The following is a 16,309-nucleotide window of genomic DNA, read 5'->3' as shown; positions in this document are numbered from 1 at the left end:
TGTGCTTAAATTGTTATTTGGAGAACTACAGGATATGCTCAGTCCTTTCCAGTTTCCTAGAGGTACTATGGTAATGATAGTGCTCAAGGGAGTATGGATTTAAAAGAAAATCAGCACTTTCAAGAAAAGGAGTATAAGTTGGCTTGGAGGGAAAATCCTCAGTAGTACTTGTATGAGAATAAATGTTTGCTTTTAGAATCTATTTGATTCTGAACATGGGGACGTCAGTATGGATGGTGGCAAGGCAAGGAGAATTGATCAATTAATCCAACAAATATTTACTGAATCTTTCCTTATACATGCTAGATGGTGATGAGAGCTAAGATTGATGAAGATGTGAAGAATTTTAAACCACATCCCCCCAAAAGGGTGACATGAGCTATGGTAGGAGAGCTGAGGGGTCATTAAGAAGAGTGTGTTTTTCTTCATGGACCAGGTGGTCTTGGTAATAGTTGGGAACTACAGCAGGGGAAACTGGGTCCAGTTTGAAGTTCTTTCAAGAATGGTTGCATAGATCTTCAGGTTTCCAGAAATACACTTGACCATAAAACTTTAGGCCTGGGAATGCCAGGACTTCTCCTATTCCTGATTAGAGTGTTCAGTGTTGGTGACAGCAACCAGTGTGGTAACACACCACAGTGGCCCTTGGCAGACACTGGCCTCTGCAGCCAATACAAACTGAGCAGACCTCCTTCATGAGCTCCTCCCAATTCTGAGCTCCTAGATGAAGGCATCTGCCCATACTTAGCAGATGGATGAAATGGGAGCAGCATTTTTTATTTGGAAGCTTTTTCACTGCTGGGAAGTCACTGTCAAACTTAATACCAGGCCTGGAGAGAGAGCCAGCCTTCCAGGAAATGTGGCCATCGGCTTGTAAGTGGCAAGAGAAGACTGCTTATTTATTTATTTATTTATTTTATTCTATTGGTTGTTCAAAACATTACAAAGATTGCAGAATCATATCGGTTACACATCCACATTTTTACATAATGCCATATTGGTAACTGGTATTCTGCTACCTTTCCTATCCTCTACTATCCCCCCTCCCATCCCCTCCCATCTTCTCTCTCTACCCCATCTACTGTAATTCATTTCTCTCCTTGTTTATTTTCCCATTCCTCTCACAACCTCTTATATGTAATTTTGTATAACAATGAGGGTCTCCTTCCATTTCCATGCAATTTTCCTTTTCTCTCCCTTTCCCTCCCACCTCACGTCTCTGTTTAATGTTAATCTTTTCCTCCTGCTCTTCCTCCCTGCTCTGTTCTTAGTTGCTCTCATTATATCAAAGAAGACATTTGGCATTTGTTTTTTAGGGATTGGCTAGCTTCACTTAGCATAATCTGCTCTAGTGCCATCCATTTCCCTCCAAATTCCATGATTTTGGAGAAGACTGCTTTTAATCTGGAATTTAATCTGGTATCTCTTTCCAAAACTCTACCAAATCCATGTTTCACTAAGTCATTTATAAACTCCATAAGACAAAATCTCAGTTTTCGTGTGTGTTAGTCGGCTTTTCACCACTGTGGCAAAATACCTGAGAAAATCAGGTATTTAGAGGATTTATTTGGGCTCATGTTTTCAGAGGTTTCAGTTGATGGTTGACTGGCTGAAGGCAGAAACATCATGGCAGAAATATGTGGCAGAAGAAATGTTCAATGTTCCCCTCCTGGCAGCCAGAAAACAGAGAGAGGAAAGGGCTGGTGACAAATAGAGTTCCCAAGGACACACCCCCAGTGACCTAGTTCCTTCAACCAGGTCCCACCTCCTGCAGTTTCCATGGCCTTCCAATAGTCCATTCAAATTGGTCATCAATGGATTAATCCATCATGAGGTTAAAGCCCTCATACTCCAATCACTTCCTCAAAGAGCCACCTCTGAATATTGCTGCACTGGGGACCAAGCCTTCAACATATAAACTTTTGGGGGACATTTCAGACCCAAACCATAGCATCATTTTATTTAGCTTGGCAGAATTGACACTGCCAGCCACTTCTTGATGTCTCTCCCCTTGCCTCTTTTGACATCATACCACCCTGTACCACCCTCTCACTTGCTTCTACTTGCTTCCTCTACTTTGTCTTTAAAACAAACATGTCTGTTTTAATACATTCTCTGTTTATCCAGCTTTAACCAAATACTGGATAGTGAGTAACTTACAGAGAATAAGAGTTCACTTGGTGCTGTAGGCTGTGATGTCCAAGAGCATGGTGCTGGCATCTGGTGTGGGCCTTCCTGCTGCATCATAACATGATGGAGGACATCATGTGGACTGACAGAGCAAGCTACCAGCTCAGGTCTCCTCCTTTTCCTATAAAGGCACTAATGCCATCACAGGGACCCCACCCTCACAACCTATTATCTACCAAAAATCTCACCTCCAAACACCATTCCTCACCTCCAAACACCATTAACATTAATTTGAGTATAAGACTTCCAATACATTAATTTTTGGGGAACACACTTAAATCATAGAAATGTCCAAGGTACAATATAAGCCTCTCTTCTTTTTATTTAAGAAAGATACTTAAAACTATGTTATTTTAACTATTTTCAGATATCTTTTTGTTTTAATTTCTAATTTAATTATGTATAATCAGAGAACGTACTTCTTAAAATTTTAATCTTGTTTTGTTTTGTTCTGTTCTTGACCACTGAGTTACATCCCCAGCCTTTTTTTTTTTTTTTTTTTTTTTTGTATTTTATTTAGAGAAAGAGTCTCACTGAGCTGCTTTGGACCTCACTCAGTTGCTGAGGCTGGCTTTGAACTGGCAATTCTCCTGCCTCAGCCACTGGGATTACAGGTGTGCACCACCGTGCCTGATTTATCATTTTAATCTTTTAAAATATATCCATTTTAATCAATTGAAGAAACCATTTGGCTTATTTTTCAATTTTCAGTGATTATGATCCTGTGAGGCCTATTGATCAACATGGGAAGATAGTTTCTTCTCTATATTTTACCCAGTTTTCTACTAGTTGACAGTGAGATTACAAATCCTATACTTGTTGCTTCCCCATGACCCAGAGCCTCCTTGACTTATTAAACCTGACTCATCATGAGTAATTTCCTTTACTGTCCTCTGTTATCCTTCAGGTCTCAAAATAGATGCATTTTTCTTAGAAGTCTCTCCTGACTGCTCTCCTTCACTGAAAAACTCTTTCATTAATTTTTTTTCCCAGAGTTTAAAATATTTACTCTTACATACCCCATATCCCACACAATTGTATTTGCTGATTACCTTTTTACTTACTTTCCTAAAGAATATATATTTTATGTATTAGTTTGAGGCATATGAAATTTCAGCTACTTGACCCTTTTTTTTTTTGGCCTACAGAACAGGCAGCTTCTCCTGGTTCAAACTAATATGTATAAAAAATGATAATGCTTATATATATACAAATTGTGGGGATCTCAATGTAGCCCTGGTTTCTTATGAAAAGCTACAAATGGAGCATGCTCCTTTACAGTAGATCATCCCAGAATTGTTCAAAGTGGCCCCTCACATTCTCTCCTTCTTGCTATGAGGCTGCTGTGGGGTGAATTAAAGACCCCAGACACAGGACATGGAAGAGTTCAGCACGTAAGAGCTCCTAGCTCAGCTGCTGTGGCTGTTGAGCTGGTGTTGTTCAGGCCCTGTGGTTTCAGCTCTGCTTTGCCTTTGCCAGTTGATCACTCTGGGTGTCTCTGCCTTGAGGTGGCCCAGTGGGACTCCTCAGCCTTCCCCTGCCAACTCCTTACTTCTAGCTAACCCTGAGGAAAGGGACCTCATCTTCTGTGAGTGATTAAGTTGCTCTGGGCTTCCAACTGAAAAAAAATCCTTGCACTTGATCTCTTTGTTTCTCCCAGAAGCATCTCACGTCCTTAGGACTGGCTTCTCGACCAGCTCCTCTCACTCCTAAGGAGGAGAAAGGGGCTTTGAGTCTCATGTGTTCACTTGCATTGTTAGTTGCTTTTTTGTTTTATTTGTTGTTGTTTTTTAATGTCTTCAGAAATATTTGGCTTTTTCGGTCAGAGTTTCTAACCCAAGCTCTTGATTTGGGTGTCCTAGAAATAACATGTGGCCGTATTATCGATGAATAGATGGCAGGAGCTGTTAGTCCAGAGAACTGTGGTTTCTATAACAGGCCCTGAAGGAAATTTCTAGGAGTGCTAAGGCAGAAGAACACCACTGTCCCGTGCCAATGTCGACCCTCAGTTTAATCAAGGTGAAGAAGGTCATCTGAAGCCTTAACACTGCAGTCTCGTCTATCCACTTGCTTGGTGACTTGGCCTAGTTCTGGTCCATATTTAGACCAGACCCCCCCCCCCATTTCCTCATCTGCTCAAGGCCCTTTTAAGTTCTCACAGATGACCTGGTCAAGTTCTTCTGAAATGCATTTCAAGAATTCCTGTGCAAGGTGGGTGCATGCCTGTAACCCCAATGACTTGGGAGGTTGAGGCAGAAGGATCACAAGTTTGAGGCTGACCTTAGTAATTTAGCAAGGCCCTAAGAAACTTAGTGAGACCCTGTCTCAAAAAATAAAAAGAGGTAGGGGTGTGAGTCAATGCTTAAGCACCCCTGGGTTCAACACATGGTAATAATAATAATAATAATAATAATAATAATAATAATGAATTTTAAAAAGAATTTTATGCCTAAGAAATTGGAGGAATCCTTTAATGCTCAACTACTTATTTTCTTGTACAGCAAAAGTCAGTCATTTATTCACTGAAGGTTTTTTAACACATAAGTGAAGACTTTAATCAAGTTGAGGAGCATTTTGCCTTTAATTTAAGGACAAGAAATAGACCTTAATCCCAGAGAAACTCACCTTTGTATCTTGGCTCCGTCGTGCCAGTGAGCATGTCAGCACCCACCTTGAAGGGACCACTTTTGGATAATAACATGTGGGATGATGATTTTTGGCCACCTACTTATATCAGAATGTTGTCACTACACAACACTTAAGAGGCACTCCAGAATATGCTTCTCCTGGGATAACTAAACCAGTGGAAAATGGCAGTAATCACAGGTGTATATGCCTCCGTGGGCTGCATTAGCCTTGGTCCTATGGAGGCTGTGAGGGCTGTGGAGTTGATGGGGAAATTGTAGGCATGTGGGCTCAGATTCTTTGAGGAGCAATTACAGCCCAGAATACTGAGCAATTGTGGGAGGAAGTTGATGGCTGTAATTGAAAAGCATAATATGGTAAGTCAATGGAGCACAAAAGGAGAGAAAAGAGTAAAATTTACAACAGCAGGAGAGCAATGAAAATGCCTTGTGTTTGATTGTTTTTGTCTCCTGTTTCCACAGAACTCCCGTCAAGATTGAATCCTGACCTTGCCTTTTTCTAAGGACCATCCTGGGCAAATCACTTCCCTTCTCTTAGGCTTGGTTTCTTTGTAGAAACAAGGGTGACAGTGTGTTGCCAAATGATTACAAGGAGCATATGAATTGGTATATTATAAAATCAGCTGACAATGATGGAAGTTAGTAAAAATATTTTCTGTATTCTCATTGTGTGCAAGCACAGTACTCATTGTATAAGGGATGCAGATAAAAAGAAGATTAGTTCTGACATTCAGGAAAATAGAGGCTGCTGGATGAGCCAGACATGATTACTCAAGATCAGAAGGAAAGGCATTAGTTTAAGGAAAATCTGATTCATTTAAAATATATTTTTTTCAAATATTTTAAATATTTGTCTGATCTTTTATTATCAAAAAAGATTATTTCCATAATTAAGTAAAAGTGGTTTTGTCAGCATATTTCATTCAGGGGCATAGTAGTGAGTTTTTACTTAGTATCAGCTATCAAAATTATGAACTATCCTATTCATAATGTCCTCTCTGATTCTAAGGGTTTGAGCATAGACCTTTTTAAAAAGGCAGTAATTAAATAGAGTTGTCAAGGAAAGCCGATATTCTAAATTATACTATTCACAAGCACTAGCCATCTAAAATGAGAGTTGGATTCAAGATCTGATTTGAGAGTCTGAGAGACATATATCATTGGAGGATGAAGATTCCCTAAGGTCAAAATAATCACTTGACATTACTCTAGTTCTTCTCAAACTGTGGGCAAACTTTTTGACTTTGAACAATATGGCAGGAGGTGCTTGATGTTCTTTCTCTAATAATGTTTACTATATTCTTGAAATCCTTTCCAGCAGTATACCATAAATATGCTGTGGGTATAGTATACCAAAGGTACACTATGGGTATATAGTTATTTGTATAACTCACGTCTTCTGTGGCCAGTTTGAGGATTATATAAGATCATTCCAATTAGATATTGCTGCTTTAAAAATCCCCCCAAACTCAAATGATTAAAACAACTCTTCTGTTACATTTGATGATTCTGCAGGTCAAGAATTCTGGAAGGGTGATCTGTGTGTGGTCCACATGGCACCAGCTGGGCAGCTGGAAGAACCAATTCCACAATGGCTTCTTCACTCACCTGCCTGGTTCTTCTGTGAGTCTTGTCTTCTCTCTTGACATGGCAACTCATCCACCAGGCTCTGTCTATGAGATCTGAGAACCCAGAGCATTGTGGTCTCAGAGAGTGGTACTTCTTAACTAGCAGCTAAAGCAGGACTTCAGGAGGCAGATGTTGTAATCAGGATTAGGAATATTTCTATCTGGCATGACACAACTTCCCTTCTATAGCATGTTACTGGTAACGGTAGTAACAGTACCCACTCAGTCATAAGTAGAGTCTGCCTCTTTTTTTTTTTTTTTTTTTTTTTGGTACCAGGCATTGAACTCAGGGACACTCAATCACTGAGCCACATCCCCAGCCCTATTTTGTATTTTATTTAGAGACAGGGTCTCACTGAGTTGCTTAGCACCTCGCTTTTGCTGAGGCTGGCTTTGAACACGAAACCCTCCTGCCTTAGCCTCCCAAGCCACTGGGATTACAGCAGTGTGCCACCATGCCTGGGGCCCCTCTTGAATCTTGACAAACTGGACTCACTATCTTCTACAAATATCAGGAATGTAATTTTTCTTTAACATTGTAAGGAATAAAACTTTTGGGGGGCACTGACATCTTTGTCATCACTCAGTCACTTCAATCAAGTGTAATTCCCAAGTGCTGGCAATACACAACTGAGTTGAATAGCCCATAATTTTTGCCCAGGTTCTAGGTGGATCTTCTTGGATTCATTTGTTTTGTTTATTTTGGTACTGGGGATTGAACCCAGAGGCACTTTCCCACTGAGTCACATCCCCAGCCCTTTGCTTTTTGTTTTGAGATGGGCTCTCACCAAGTTACTTAGGGCCTTGCTCAATTGCTGAGGCATGCCTCAAACTTGGGATCCTCCTGCCTCAGCTTCCCGAGTTGCTGGGATTACAGGTGCCACTTCAGTGGGCTTCATAGTTTAATTTAGCACAAACCTGACAAGCAGAATAGTGATTTCCTGTGTGAACTTTGAAATCAGAAAACACTGGGAAAATTCCTTGTGGAATGCACTGGAGCAATCTGAGTGTGTGACAGAAAGCGAACACAATGGTCAAAGACTGAAAGCCAGCACTGTAGAGTTTCCCCTACAGAAGTCTGGAGTGAAAAGGAGCAGAAAGTAGAAACAGGGGACAAAGACCCATCTACTCCCTGTGCAGTTACTAGGAAGTAAGGCCTATGAGAAAAGAGAGAAAAGACCTCCTGGAAATGACTCAGAGAAAGAAGCTAGGTCTCTGGGGGAAGGTGGGATTTGAAGTAGGGAGTGAAGAAAACACTCCTAAGAGAGCAAATGGAATGAAAAGATCTGTGGGAAATAGATGAAAAAGATCAGAGAGATGGGCCCCCCTAAAGACTTGAATGTTTGCAAATACAAGGATGTGTAAGAAGGAAATGAAAAAGTACATATGTCCAACCAACCCACACTCTAACTTTGAAACCAAGTATTTGGTTCCCCTGGATGGGTGCACCGTTCCTGGAAGTACTGCAATACCAGGTCGATGCATGGAGTCGATGCTCCCCAAATCCATTTAATATATTGTCCTCAGATAGAGAACATATCAGATAGTGAACTGATAAGAACAGAGACTATACTTGATCTTAGCCAAAAAGCCAAGAGTCTGTCTCTTGATGGGAACAGGACAGTCACATTTTCTTAAGAGCGTGTGGACTGTGATACTATGTAGCCATAATACCTGCAAAAACTACAATGTGCCATGAAGATGATGAGCACACAGTATAGGGGCCAGCAAGCACTTTTCTGTAAGGGCCAAAGAGTAAATATTTTAGGCTTTAAAAGCCATGTGGTCTCTGTTACAATTACTCAACCCCACCTTTACAGTATAAAGGTAGTCACAGTTGATACCTAAAAAGTTATTGCTGGATTCCAATAGAATTTTCCTGTAATTCCAGCAACTTGGAAGGTTGAGGAAGGAGGATTTCAAGTTCAAGACCAGCCTTGGCAATTTAAGAAGACCCTGTTTTAAAATAGGGGGAGAGGTATAGCTCAGTGGTAGAGTGCTACTGGGTTGCATCCCCAGTATAAAAAGAAAAAGAGAAAAAATCCACTTTATTTACAAAAGCAGAAGCAGGACAGTTTGGGTCCAGGACTATAGCTTGCTAACCTCTGCTATAATGCATGACAAATAATGAGAGTTCCATAATAGGAGCAATTGCTATTGTCAGTGTTACTGATGGCTCTTGAAAACCACCAATCCACTCCTCAGTCCCCCTTTCTTTTAGGTTTCTAATTCTTTATTAATAATGTCACAGAAAATCTTAGGATCATTGTCTTATTGGGAAAACCTTATAAAATTTCTTTCATATATAAACAGTAGACCTCCAAGAGGGCATTTCACATTTCTGAGTATAATGACTTGTCATAAATACATTGAAATCAATACACGGAGTAACATGTTAATTAACAAGTTTGTTAGCATTTTTTGTTAAGTTTGTCATTGATATCCTTGTTGTAGTGTTTTTTATCAGTTTTATATTATCATCATTGATACAGGCATTCCATGTCAAATCTACAAAATAACTTCAAATTTTCCAAGTGTTTATATGATACACTTCACTCATTAATTAGATTATCAAACAACCCAAGAGCCTATCTACTGTCGTTATGGAAACGTTATCTTTTCCTCTTAATGAATTACTGCCTTTGGTTATTTTTGGTTTTGTAACAATTTGCTTTTCTACATCAGAAACTTCTATAAATTTCCTTACTCATCTTGATCATTATTATTTCATGTTTCATTAATTTTTAATATAGTCTCTGCACTTTGTTATGGAAATTTTCAAACACAAAAATATTGAATACAAAGGTACAATAAATATCCACTAATTTTTATCTGATTATCATTCTATTTTCCAAAAAATCATTTGTTCAAGGAAAAAACAACGTATTCATTTTTGATTCTCCACATCAAGTGTTATTAAACTCTCATTTGACTTATTGAGATATTCAATATATTTTCCATTGAAATGGTATATTTAAGTTAACTAACTTTCTGCATACTGTTGTGCATCTTCATCATGTTTAGATAAATGAAATACATAAATACACCCCAGTAAATCCAGACTAAGTAGATCCCAAATTGAACTTTCACACAGCTCAAACCCAAAAAGGCTTTCAACCAAGTTTATGTCACTTTCCTACTAAATGTGAGATGAAGGCAGATTCACAGTGGAAAATAGTCTTAATTCAACGTAATTTACTTTAATTTTGAGAATTTATAAGAACAGATGAATACATTGCCAATTTCTGATGCCTGATTTTGTTTATGGATTTTTTGGTTTTGTTTATTTGAGAAAGAATGAGAAAGGCAGACAATAGAGTACAGCAAGATTTATGGACTCAAAATCAGCATCCTCTTCCACTAACTAGACTGTAAGAGCATTACAAATCTCTTTTCCTCCCCAAGTCCAATTCTGTGCCCCCAGCTCAGTAAAAATCCACCTTATCCTAGATACAAGTGTGAAGATGTAAGGGCTGAAAAGAATCCAGGTACCTAAGACCAAGTCATGAAAAGCTTGATTGACATGATGTTTTGGGGTTTTCATTATTTGGGAGTATTTTTCTCCAAACTTCATCTTTCTACAAAATAAAGGACCAGAGCTTTTTTTTTTTTTTTTTAACAAACTCTCCATTATTTTACCTCATAAATATAATCAAAACATACCCGTTAGCTAGAAATAGATTATCCCAGATGCCAAAAGAGAAAAAAAAAAAAAGCCCACATAATTTTCTACACAATGACTCCAGAGAACCTTTTGCAGAAGACAATTGATTTCCACCAGTATACTCATTAATTTTCATGACATCGTCTCTAAGTTTGGGAAATAAATGAAGTTATTAATATTTGACGACAGTGGGCGGTATTTTGGGTCACTTCATTAAAGGAGCTCCACAGTCAACTAAAAACAAGGAGGGAATTCTAAACCCAGAGTCTAGACTTAGAGCTGAGCCAATGGCAAGCCAGGGGCTCTCCCAATACAAAGGGTTTGGACACATTGAAGAAATCAAATTGATGTTTCTCATCCCATGTTAAAACACACACACACACACACACACACACACACACACACACACACACGGAGATGGGTAGTCCAGGCCTCAATCTGGAGTGACACCCTCGATAGAGTCTGAGATTTGTTTTTATATTTTAAACACAGAAAAAAATAATCCCTACCTCCAGAATACAATCTTATGAAATACCAGCATATACAAATGTTTTAACTGGAGAGCTATATATAAATATGAGTGGTAGTTCCCTTTAAATCAGCCACTTATTCAGAAAACTTTTTTTTTTTTTTTAGTTACCAACAAATTGCCTACCTGTTCAGTGATAGAGACCAAAGAAAGAAATAAGGAGCTGTGTTTAAAAAAATGAGGGGCTAACTGCCCAGGTTTCCCTATCCTGCCAGTGGTGATGTTTGTTTATTCATTACTTCATTCATTTGCAGTGCTGGGTACCAAACCCAGGGCCTCAGGCACTCTAGGCAATTGCTCAACCATTAAACTACATACCTAGACCATTGTGATGGTTTTTAAATGTCACTTTAATATTCTAAAACAGGTAGAGCCTTGGGAAGATTCTTTCATCTCTCAGCCTCACTTTCCCCAGCTGAAAAGGAGAATGTGCATCTGTAACTTTAAAGCTTCCCTTCAGCTTAGAAAATTCACAATTCTCTCTTTAACAGAGTCAAAGCTGTTCCTGTTGCTCTTCACCATTATCCTCACTTGTGGGAATTTCTCCGTGAGCCAGGACAGTGGTCTTTCTCCTGCAGAGCTTGGGACTGGCTCAAGAGTCCTGCATCTGAACCCAGCCATGAAACAGTCCTGTGTCGAGAGCCACCTGTGGGCTGTGTGTAGACTACATGGGCATTGCAGCCTAGTGAATAGGAGAATCTGGTGTCTGGGAATTTCCAGTGGAAATTTCCTCTGGCTAAGACCACCCAGACATATGTGACACTGTTCGAGTTCTGCCTGGTCCCACACAGCACTGGAGATGGGGTGACCTGCTACAGCCACACAGCCTCTCAGAGGTGGGTGTGACCTGCCAAGATGCCAATCAACCTACTGAAAGCAAGACACAATGAAGCAAGATTCCATCCCTGAAACCTTATCCCTGCCTTTGATGTACCCCCTTAAATAAACCACGGGAGCCATTTTCTAATTGTCCAGCTCCAGCTCCTATGTGGGCTGGGCCTATCAGGTGCTCCAAGCTTGCTTTAAAATTATTTTTTCCGATTCTGTGTCTTTTGTTCTTTACTAATTATTTCTGACTTATCTTCTCGGGTGGTTTACAGCCTCCACAGGCAGGAAGAAGGACCCCTTAGGGGGGCACTGGCTGCCTCCCCATAGTCCTATAGGAGAAGGCATCTCAGGAGGGAAACACCACAAGGCTTTACTGACAGAGGACTTCCTCAGGAACACTAATATTCTCTCTCTAATGAGCTTAAGCACACGATCTTGTGGAATAGTGTTTGCTTTCTCTTGATTTCTGGAAATAGCTTCGGTTTCTTCTGTGGGAGAAGAAATAAACAAACATACTGCTTATTTAGACTTAAGAGACAAAATTCTCACCCACAGGTGCATAGGAATTATGCATGATACATGCTTTCACAGAGAAGAGAGATTCCAAGGAAGCCTCGGAAGAAGGAAGTAAATAAGGCCCACTAGAGATAGAAAAGACTTCCTTCCTAAGGCTTGAAGGATGAGTGAGATTTGGACTGAGACCAAAAAAAAAAAAAGCGGGGAGGGGGATTCCATAAGTCAGTAAGTCTGTGGTCCCTACTGGTATCTGTTAGATCATCTGCTGAACAAACAGCCCAACCAATAATGCCCCAAAAGGCAGTGCAGTGGCCTAGGCCTGTAATCCCACTGGCTGGGGAGGCTGAGGAAGCAGAATCACAAGTTCAAGGCCAGCCTCAGCAACTTAGCAAAGCCCTAAGCAACTCAGTGAGACCCTGGCTTTAAATAAAATATAAAAAAAGTTCTGGGGATGTAGCTCAGTGGGTAAGTACCCCTGGTTCAATCCGTGGTACAAGGAAAAAATAACAATGGCCCAGGTTCTTAGGACCTTCCATTGGTTTTGTGCCCGATTTTCTGTTCTCAGAATCCCCCATTGTGCATTTTCAATTTCTCTATCATCACTTCTTAAGTCACTGTTTCCCTAACTAGCTTTTTCAGATTAATTTTAGATTAATGTTAATGTTCTCATTGGATCATTTGCTTAACTCTTTTGGGGGAGGTGGTGTGCTAGGGATTGAATCCTGGAGTGCTTTACCACTGAACAATATCCTCACTCCTTATTTATTTATTTATTTATTTAGAGACAGAATCTTGCTAAGTAGCTGAGGATCTTTCTATGTTGCTGAGGCTGAACTCAAACTTGTGATTCTCCTGTCTCAGCCTCCTAAGTGACTGGAATTGCAGGTGTGTGCCACTGAACTTAGCTGCTTCACTCTTGACTCAGTATGTTATTCAATTTTTTATTGCTGTGACCAAAATACCTGATATGAACAACCTAGAGGAGGAAAGGTTTATTTTGGCTTAGGATTTTAAAGGTTCAGTTCCTGGTTGGTCAGCTCCAAGGCAGGAACATCATGATGGCGGCAGGAACATCATGGTGGCAGGAACATCATGGTGGCAGGAACATCATGATGGCGGCAGGAACATCATGGTGGCAGGAACATCATGGTGGCAGGAACATCATGGTGGCAGGAACATCATGGTGGCAGGAACATCATGGTGGCAGGACCTGGCATAGGAAAGCTGCTTGGTTCATAATAACTGAGAAGCAGAGAGAGGAGAAGGAGCCAGAGAGAAGTTAAACCCTTCCAGGGAATGCTCCAAGTGACCTACTTCCCCCAACCAGGTCCCAGTAGTCCATTTAGTCATCAATGGATTAATATGAGGTCAGAGTCTTCATGCTCTGAGCATTGCCTAAAAGCCACACCTCTGAACCTTGCAGCATTGGGGACCATGCTTTCTACACTTATGCCTTTTGGAGGACATTCCAGATTCAAACCTTAACATACAGTTTTTACCCTTGTATTCTATTTGTTTGAAATGGACAGAATTCATCAGCCCTGTAACAAAGTCCAGCTGTAGGGCAAACCTCAAAGTCCACATAGGCTGGTGGCCCCAGCTCTGATTTCCCATGAAACTGCTGCATCCTCAGCCTATAAGTGAGACAGCTGTGGATGTTCCAGACTTCAAACCTGGCACAGGCTGTGCAGAGAAATTGAGAGAGTTTCTTCTCAAAAATTCTATGCTTTAGGTTAGGCAGGACTTTCTCAGAAGCCCACTGAAAACTTCTTGCACCCCACTGACTATTTTTGTGCTTCCTTCTGAACCACTCACTGTACAGGGAATATTATTTTTCTTGGATAAATCAGTCCATCCTTTGGAAGGAGGGATGAGGCATGGGAGCTTTGTGAGAGAGAGGTGGACACCAAGACACACTGAGGCCCTGTAAAGAGGAATGAAAATGGAAGCTGGGCTTGCAAACTACAACATGCACGGTGTTCAATGTTGACATCTCTCAGGGCTCTGAACTTATTTGTTCCATTCCCTTGCCTGTCCTAATTTTTCTGATTTTAGCATAGTACCAACAACAGTGGTCCCTACTTGTTTAAAGGTGGAATTTAGTGGCCAGAAAAATAGACTACATGAGAAAAGACACGGAGATGGTATGGAGTCGGGGAGATTGCTAAGCATAGTACTTAAGGACAAATTTGAGAGTACGATTTCCAGCTCTGTGGTTGTCAGCCTGGGATCTTGAGCAAGATAGAATCTCACTAAGCCTCAGTTTCCTCCCCTATCAAATAAGGCTAACTGTATTGGGTTTCTTATTGCTGTGGAGATTAATTGAGATACTAGAAGTGGAATGTAAATAACTGACCTTTCCAATAGATGTTCCAAAAACATGGATCTGTTATTACTATTTGGTGGGGCGGCTGAGACAGAGTACATAAAGAAAAGCCTGACTTGACACTCAGCCTGGAGAGAGAGGTTTGATTTGAGGAGAGGGGGAAATGGACTGCAGTCATTCCTATGTAGCTCTACTCACTTGGTTTTATATATCAGGCCTCAGAGAAATACCCCTCACTCCTCAGCTGGGTTAGGAGGCAGAATACTAGCTCCCCCAGTGCAGAGAGCTCTGTTCCTCTTGCTTATCCCCCATACATCACGTACATAGAGCAAGAGTGCCTCAGCACAGCTTCATGGACTTGGGTACATTTGGCTCCTTATCTGGGCCTTCATTTTTCAATCTCTCATATTCCTCTGGCCATAATATACTGTACAACAAAGAAAAAAGAAATTGAAATCTTGGCCCCACACTTTCAAAAGTCTCCCATTTCCATCTCAGATTGTGTTATAAACTTGGTATTATGATATTTCTGAACTTTACTGGCTATAAGGAACTTGGTCTTCTTGGATTTTTTTTTCTCTTCTTATTTTAGAGGATAAAACGAATATAAAAACAAACCTGAGAATCGGGGCGTGGGGGTAGCTGACTCATTCTCCTCAGGTTATCTTTTGAGTGGTTAATAGCTACCCCGTGCTACCCTCTTCCTTATCTACCTGAATTCCATTTCAGACAAGTAAACAAGATGATCATGAAAAAGGCAATCTCAGAGAGACGCTGTCAAGCCTGATGGACTCTGGTAATGAAATTATTCCAACCTCTGCCACCCACACAGATCTGGCAAGAACAAAAGAACAAAAGGGTGTTTGTGAAGATGCCTTGTCATAGTTTGTAAGCGGCTCAATGTCATTTGCCTCAGGCTCCCAAATCTCTTGGCAAATAGTAACTCACTCATCCACAAGCCCCTCCCCCCCCCAGAAGGAAGGCATTTATTTGCATTCACTCTGAAGAGGAGCGAATTAGATCTTTCCTAAAGCCCAAACTGCAATGCCAGCTCCGTAAACCCACCTGAGGCTTTATAGGTTCTGTTTGAAAGTTATCACCCCCATTTTTGGGAATGAGCTATTAGGGAATCCTTGAATTTAAGCTCTGAAAGAATGTTCAAGGACACTATGCCAAACAATCACACTCGGTACTTCAATCCAGTTAGTTAAGTATCACAGCCAGAGGGTCCTCAGGCCTCACTTGAAGGACTCTAATGAGGATTCCAACTGAATGTGCTATAAGGACTCAGTGATTCAGAGAAGGTGTTGCAGGGCCCAACATGGAGCCCAGAGATTCCTAAGAGAACCCCGAGAGGATGTAGAAGAGGTGATGGAATGGTCCAGAAATCCTGCAAAGTACTGAATCCTGTAGAGTAAAGAGAAAGAAGGTCTCCAGACCAGGCCTAGGCTTTGGGGAATGTAGAACAGGCCTAGTTCAGGTTTACTCACAAGTAGGTGTTTGCATAAGCAACTGCAGGTAGGATGTTCAGGCTATGCAGGTAAGAAAGGAATCTACCATTTCTTCAAGCATTCCCAATTTGATTCTTGGACATCTTGGACTTCCAGAATTAAAATGCCGAAAGTATTGGTTTAGTTATAGGAGACCTCACTTGTCATCTTACATCTGCTTGCAATTACCATTGTGACCTTGGACAAGTTTAAAAAGCATCTGAAACTTGGAAATAAGCCAGAGAGATTATTAGGTGTTCTTCTAGTGCTGGACTTAACTATTTACTAGTTTACTTCACTGCCCAGTGAAACTAATAGCCCCAAAGTTTATAGTTTATGATCCTGTTAAATATAAACCAGTTTTTTTTTGTATAGCTTATAACCCAAAGAGCTATTAAATTGATTTTATGTATCTAGCTTCTCACATGCACTTGGGCCAATATCTTACTGTTCTCTCATTAATTAATGAGTTTCAGTAAAAATCTTTGAAATG

General features: G+C 40.5%; 1 pseudogene; it reads right to left on the bottom strand.

The window, feature by feature from the left end:
- Window positions 1-7,901: 7,901 nt before the first annotated feature.
- On the bottom strand, window positions 7,902-8,066 carry LOC120884665 (U2 spliceosomal RNA; annotated as a pseudogene).
- Window positions 8,067-16,309: the final 8,243 nt, after the last annotated feature.

The sequence above is a fragment of the Ictidomys tridecemlineatus genome, chromosome 3 (assembly GCF_052094955.1).
Source record: "Ictidomys tridecemlineatus isolate mIctTri1 chromosome 3, mIctTri1.hap1, whole genome shotgun sequence".
Lineage (NCBI taxonomy): Eukaryota > Metazoa > Chordata > Mammalia > Rodentia > Sciuridae > Ictidomys > Ictidomys tridecemlineatus.
The sequence above is the reverse complement of the archived record's forward strand: the minus strand, read 5'-3'. Positions and strand labels throughout refer to the sequence as shown.